Source organism: Astyanax mexicanus, chromosome 4 (genome assembly GCF_023375975.1).
Source record: "Astyanax mexicanus isolate ESR-SI-001 chromosome 4, AstMex3_surface, whole genome shotgun sequence".
NCBI classification, from domain to species: Eukaryota; Metazoa; Chordata; class Actinopteri; order Characiformes; family Acestrorhamphidae; genus Astyanax; species Astyanax mexicanus.
In genome coordinates this window covers 11718717-11726375 of record NC_064411.1, presented here as the reverse complement: position 1 = coordinate 11726375, position 7659 = coordinate 11718717, and the positions used below count along the sequence as shown (strand labels likewise).

Sequence of the window (7659 nt, the reverse complement as noted above, 5' to 3'; positions counted from 1 at the left end):
ACATTGTAAATAAAGTAATACATAAGGAATCATGTGAACTTAAAAGTGTATGATTTTATTGTTTTTCTTATATGGCATGCTGCTAACTTGTGGTTTATGAGGCTGGTAACTCATTCTGTGTAACAGAGGGAACTCTTCTTTTTCATCACGTGTGCCATTTCTCCTTTATTTTATACAATAAGCAAATAATTGCATACAACGATTTGCTGTTTCCAAAAGATCAATTGCCTCTGTCCTGTATATCACAATACATTATACATTAATCTGTCCCACTCACCAGCAGAGTAAGCCATTATTTCACTGCATTAATCCTTACATTTAAATTTGTTAAACTAGTTGCCAGAGTGTGTAGATTTTATAAATTTATTTTAGACTGGTAAATATCTCCAGAATTATTGATTAGCTATCATAGGAATCATTATTTACTTATTATATAAAGTTAAAACTTACGATATACAGTTTTTGGTTATGTTCCATATGAAATAAAGAGCACATTATCAATCATGGCTTTGCACTGGTAGAGGCTGGTCAAAGGGTGCATCTGATTATTAAAGTGTTTGATTGTTAGATCACACCTGTTCTCTGTACTGTAATGCTCTATACTTCATATTACAGATAGACAGTGCTTCTTATCACCACTCAGCAGGGGGAAGGCTATTTGTGTCATAGGCATAGCTAATATATAATAATGATATTAGAAGTAATTCTGCATCTTCACTGTCAACAGGGTGCTGAAAATATTACAGATGAGAATGACACAGCTGCACTGTATAGCATACAATTTAGGACCACCACAGAGCAGCTATTATGTGGCTTGTTGGTTATTCACAACACTACAGTGACACTGACATAGTGGTGTTAAGAGCTGTGTTGGTATGAGTGGATCCGACAAAGTAGTGCCTCTGGAGAATTTAAACACCTCATTGTTACTACTGGACAGGAAATGCTCCATCAACCAGCATCATGTGGGCAGCGTCCTGTATTCAGCATCAAGTAGGCAGCATCCCATGGGCACTGATGAAGAATTTGCAGATTTGCAACAAACTGTGCAGCAACAGATTTAAAGATTCTGTCTCTGACTTTTCACTCACAATGTAAAGCAGCTGTTGGTAGAAGTGTCTAATAGAGTGAACAGTGTTTTATACCTATTGTATATTATACACCAGTAAACCATTATGCAACTAAAGTGTCCTAGATGCTAATTGGAGCTAAAAAAAAGAATAATAGAAGCAGAAACAAGCAGGTGGTAATAATGGTATGCTGGATAGTGTATAACGATAGAGTACAATATATCAAATGCTGTGGTTTCAGAAATTAAAATATATGTATACATAGCTATTTTGTCAATAATAATAATAATAATAATAATAATGATATCCCTCTCCTGCTTCTCCTCTCCCAATTTTGTATGGCTGACAGTAGTTCCCAGGGAAATTAACTCCATTTACAAACACTTTGTCCAAGCTAATACAATATCTTTATTGGCATTTATTGGCACACTAGCCTTTAAAATGTTTGGTTACATGCTTTGGTCAAACAAATACAGAAGTCTTTATTTAAAAATGCAACACCCAGCCACTCACACTCAGCCACTCACACACCCAGCCACTCACACACCCAGCCATTCATGAAGCTGGCTGCAGAATCCAGGGTGCTCGTTTTCGCTGTAAAATGCCACAAGCTCCCCTCGTCTCCCATGCCCAACGTAGCCTGTAATATAAGTAAAAACACACACTTTCACAAAGTAACAATCTCCCAAGCCCCAATACCTTAAATATATTGACTTACCAATTTCTGACCTCAGGAAAAAATTATCAAAATTTATTTAGAACAAACATACCCAGTATGTAGTCTTTATAAGTTTCTTGACAGTTCTGGCAGCACTGCAGTTCGTACATCCTGCGAAACTCGTCTTTACATGCAGCACTGTGATGTTTTCATGGCACTACACCTGTAGGTTTAAAAAAATCAAGAATTTTAAAATGATTTCAAAATCAGTGAGTGTAATTCCTTTTCTAAGGGAAAACAAACATCTTAACTGTACTGAAATATCATGCTTACTGTCAAGCCACTCGAAATGTGCCCGGGCCCGGAATGATTGTTGTCCAAACAATGTCCCGGAAGAGACGACAAACCAGTGACAGCTTTAAAAAAGCTTTGTCACCCTCATCCAGAACTGTATCTATGAGAATAAGGGGCATCTGTGAAAAACATTATAGAAGCATGTAGATTTTGATTCATGAAAATTATAGTAATTGAAAAAAATGACCAGATAACATTCTAAGGCTGCAACCAATTACTATTTTGGTATTCTATTAATCTGAGTTGGCACTTATTATTTCAATCATATCCCCAATCTCTGATTACTGTAGGAATGGCTAGCATTTTTGCCTGAAGACTGTAGTCAGCCTCATTCTGTTGACTAATCTCTGCCTTAACGTAACAAAACAGCTCTCTGCTTTTCTATCCCTTTAAAATGATAGCACTCCAATAGCTTATGGGCTTCAAATGTCCTTGAAATGACTAGTCAACACTAGGTCAAGTTGAAATTTCAAATAATGTCAACTTATCTTTTCAGCCCAATTCAGACTTTTGAAAACAAACCACAACAGTAAAACATTTTAAATGGCCCAGTTAAATTAACCCGAAATAAAAAAAAACACACATCCACACCCTCACACCTGTTCAAAGGAGACGTTGCCCATTCTATCTCCTTCATCAGTCACACGTTCAACACGCTGAACTTTCCTGAGAGAAAATATAATAATTAATATAATTAATACCATGCACAGAGGAAGCAAGACCAGAACTGGGAGAAGGTGTATCAGGAGTAGCTGGCAGAGGGGGAGCTGGACGTGCATCAGAAGTAGCAACAGTCTGTGGATTAAACACTTCTGCTATAATGGTCTTGGTTGCACTGCTGCACAGAGATACATGATGTCTGAACTGGTCTTTGCATAGTATTGTATGGCTGCAATAGACACAATAAAAGTGTGCTGTAGGTGTGCAGTTTAGAGATGAAGGAAACTGTAAGACCAAAATGCACACAACATGCAATTAAGCCTATAAATATTAATATTCTTCAACTCATTATGCCCATCAATTGAGTGTAAGATGTAAGTGCATTTGTTGATTCAAGATATTACATTTACATGTTTATTTGTTATAGCCAATAAAATCAATATCTCTCTCTCTGTTTAAAGAAATACTTCCCCATACCGTTATTCTCGACTGCTTGTTTGATATGGTTTTGTAGATGTAGGCTGTTATTAAATCGCTGGTCAGTGTCAAAACTGAAGCAGGGGCATTTGAAAACACCACACTGGCCAAACCGTGAAGGGTCAGGAGTGGCCTGGACATGTGTTGGATGCTGTAAAACAGAAAGCAACAAAACACAACATGAGCTTACAATTACTATATCGGTGCACATTAATTGTAACTACATTCAGTACAAAGGTAATAAATGTGCATCGACTTAACCCTCCTGTTACGTTACGGGTCAAATTGATCCATTTAGTAAGATAGTAAAAGTATTTTTTCTGTATGAAACGTCTTCAGCTTGCCTTTATTTGTATAATTAACATATAACATGAAAATGGTTAATTTCATATTTGCAACAACCCCCTGCAAAAACTAAAACGAAATTGTAATGTTATGTTTCATTTATATGTAAAAATATTGTGTTGGTCGTTTAAAAGTAACAAAGTAGTAAAACAAAAAAAAAAGTAAGATTTTTTAAAATGGAAAAACAAGTGAATTATCCTAATTGAACTATTACCTCTATTGTACACTATTGTACTAAATGTTGATAGAACAATCAGCAATGGAGTTAGTTATTAAATATTTACTCTTCTGGTTAGGATTATTTTGGTTTCAGAAATATGTTGGATAATTAAAAATGAACCAGGTCAAATTAACCCGGGAATACCATTGCTATTCCTGACCAATTAAATAGGAGGATTAAGCATTGATATCTTCAAATATTTATTTGTATGACTGAGACTTTGAACCAATTTTAGTTAGCTAGATTATCTTGCTATCTTGTTAGCCAATTAACTTCTTGTATAGACAGTTTAAACAGTTTTTTAGGTTAGCTGACTATGACCCCTAGCTATGCCTAAAACAAAACTGATGCCTAGCTCACTACTAGCTATGAGAGTTTATCTGTGATACCATTAATTGGTAGCATTTTAGCCCATAAAACAGAAGGTAAGATAACTAAAGTTTGAATTAGACAAGACTGGGTGCAATTCTGCATTAGAATCCATCAAAAAAAAAACGGCAATATGATTAGAAGCAAACAAACCACATGGTACACGCGCCGATGTAGAACCTTCATGTGCGTATCAACGACTCACCGTTTATTCATAAAATATAATATAGAAAAACAAGAGGACATTATAAAAATAGCTCTGTTAACTTAAAAAATAACTCAATATTTGTACTTACCGCCATAACCGGAGATATAAATCAGATAGATGCTTTAGCTGCTTTCTCGGCTACAATTCCTGTTTACCTGGAGTAAATGTAGGCGTTCGTGACGGACGTAAGGTGGGTGTTGCTTTAGACGTAAGGCGGAGTTGGACATGGGCGGAGTTGGATGTGGGCGGGGTTGGATGTCCAACTCCGCCTTCCTACAGGCTGCAGCGAGCGGCTCCTCGGAGTAGCAGCGCGGTAGAGGCGAGGAGGAAAAAGTTCCTCACAGGCTGAACTAAATTCACTAATAATCAGTATTAATTAAACTAACCGGTAATTTTAAGGACACTGAAGTCCATACTGAGAGTGTGCTGGTGGATGAAGCTGGGATAATCTCTCTATAAGTAAAGTTCTGTTAGCACTGTTAGCTTAGCCAGCTCGGCTAGCTGTGTTTAGCCTCGTGTATTAGCTGCTCTGCGCTAGCCGTGAACTCTCCGCTGCAGCGCCGCTCCGACAGACTGTTCCCCGGACTGACTCGCGCTCTCTCCGCCTCCACTGAACACCAGGACCGCTAACACTGCTAACCAGAGAGCGCTCTGAGTCCCCGCGTGGATCAGAGTTCCTCTGAGGGAAAACGCTCCGTGCTGCAGGACCCCGCGCTCTGCTCCCGCTCATATTCACTGAATCTGAGGTAAATCTGAAACTCTTATTTCTGCTCGTTAGCGTAAAGCGGACATTAAGCTCCGAACCAGACCTGCACCGTTTAGTTCTGTTAATTTCATCTATAATTCTGTTCTTTATGAGTGTATTCTTTAGAGTGGGCCCACATATTTAATTTAAGATGGTATTTTATTTTACAAACTTTAAAAGGTCAATTTCTGATTAAGGGTTTAAATATATAACTGACAGTGTAGTTCTAAAAGTAAGAAAAATGGGGTAACTTATATTAACGTAAAATCAATCCTACAGCAAAAATCTAATCCTAAAACATAAGCCTGAGCAATAATAATCATGAAAATAATTGGTTATTTAAATAATTAATAATAATTTAAATAATTTGGGTAATGTTTAAAATATAACTTCATTTGTGTCTTATATTTACTTATGGGTATTTACACACTATATTTGTACTATTGCATCTAAAAAAGGTACTAAACTGCTCTGTCTTGGAAAGATATAACTCTATTGTTGATGGAAGCCTGCTATTTATGTATTTTTTGTTAAAAGTACTAAAAAGGACACTCGATTCTTAGCCTTATTTGCCCTACCGTTTTGATACACTCAGTAAACTACTGGCTATTTTTATATACCTGTGTGATAGTCCTTTTATTGTGTTTTATATTTTCTATTGTTTTATTTAGTTTCTACAAACATAGAGAAGGGAAAGAATATATAAATAACAAAAGAAAAGAAAGAAACTAAAAAGAAATGTGGAAAAATAGCTAAAACAAACCAGCATTAAAAACTAAAAGGTTAACATAAAAATAAAGAAACTGAAAACATACCAAAGATCATAAAGATCACCTTGAAGGTGGTTAGAGACTAGAAGTTTAAAATGATTTAGTGACACCAGCTGAGCTTTAGAGTTTCCTGTAGTGAATTCCAGCTTGCTGGTTCACTGTAATGAGAAGCAGATTTTCCCAGTTCAGTTAAAACTTTCGATGATCCAGTTACTGGAGTGAGTCTGGTAGGTTGTGTTATTTTTAATAAGTTTTTGTGAGATGTTTTGAAGGATGGCATATAGTGAGGAAGTTCTTTTTAAAACGAAAATAAACCAGTGTGTTCCTGGTGCACAGCAAGAGAAGACCATCCAACTTTTTTATAGAGTGAACAGTGATGTGTACCAGTAATGAATCTTAGCGCCGCATGATACACAAAATCTAGTGGTTTGAGTGTAGTTGCTGACACATGTCTGGTCACATCACCATAATCTAGCTTAGATAAAAACGTTGCTTCCACAAAATTTTTTTTCTTGTGTGCATTGGAAAGCATGATTTATTTCTATATAGGAAGCCGAGTTTTTGCCTTAGCTTACCTGAAAGCTTGTTAATATGGTGCTTAAAAGTAAATTTGTCATCTAGCCATATGCCAAGGTGCTTATATTCATTAACTCTTTCCACATTAGAACCCTTTAAAGTTGTAGTTTTAAGAGTATAGTTGTAAAGGTGCACGGTGTAGTCCACCTTGGCTGTGGGTGGAGATACAACCTATCTTATACAAATGTTCTAGACAAACCTGCATCAGCTGGTCCTCAAACAACACTAGCCCTGTGGCGTAAGCAATAAAGCAACTTCAGTACTTTATTGAAGACAAAACATAACCTAAATTAAAATAAAAACATGCGCCGTAACAAATGGAAATAAAAAATTAGTTCACAGAGCGATAGGGTAAAGTTTACATGTGTCTTGTTAATCATTTTATGTACAATATATGTCAAAAGTGATCCGACTGAACCATGTTTCTTTGATATATATTTGGAACAAGTTCATCATTAATATTGTTCTATTCCAAGAATGCAGTAAATATATTCATTTTTATTTCTCTTTTTTTGTTTGTTAATAAATGATCCATCAGGCTTACACACATGGATCAGACACATGCATTTCACAGCTCAGCACAGCTCCCGTTGTGAAGTATTTTCTCAACAGTTCCAACATAGTTCTACTTTTTATATATTCGGTACATAAAATAACTGTACATAATATTTGAATAGGTTTAGGTTACTTAGGTTTAAGTGAGCACATTATTGTCAGAGAGTTACAGGTAATTATTATTAGCTAGCTAGCTGTTGACATTCTATTTTTTTTTTTTTTTCGATTTTTTTTTTTTAATTTTTGCTAAATAACCTGCCAATGAACTTAGCTTATGCAGCTTTAATTAAAATAGTTAAACAACTACAGTAGACTGCAGGCCAAATATAATAGAATATGTGAACAGCTGGCTAGATAATAATAATAATCACTTGTAACTGTGTAACATTATGTTAAAGATGATTGGTTGAAACTCTGCATCTGTGTTGTCTGGATTTGGGTCCACCTATTTAGTAAAACTGAAATTCTCACAGTATGATTGTGTGCAAAATGAGAAACAGTTTGCAAATATTAATTAAGTATTTGCCCTCACTCACTACTGAAGTAATACACTTGTAATATTCAATCATGAAAGACAGAAAACAAAGAAAAAAATCAGCCAGCATGAATTAATCTGGGAAATTAATGAGGGTGATTTCTGACCCATGTGGCC

At 35.8% G+C, this 7659-nt stretch overlaps 1 long non-coding RNA gene across 2 annotated transcripts; it reads right to left on the bottom strand.

Annotated features, from left to right (window-relative positions):
* Window positions 1-1454: 1454 nt before the first annotated feature.
* LOC111188819 (uncharacterized) lies at window positions 1455-4657 on the bottom strand. Of its 2 annotated transcripts, none has more exons than XR_007438739.1 (6): window positions 4450-4657; window positions 3220-3370; window positions 2682-2748; window positions 2062-2201; window positions 1841-1951; window positions 1455-1710 (listed from the first exon to the last, which is right to left on the bottom strand). It is a non-coding gene; the product is annotated as an uncharacterized LOC111188819 (long non-coding RNA). The 2 variants fall into 2 exon arrangements; XR_007438738.1 differs by having other exon boundaries at window positions 2062-2182.
* Window positions 4658-7659: the final 3002 nt, after the last annotated feature.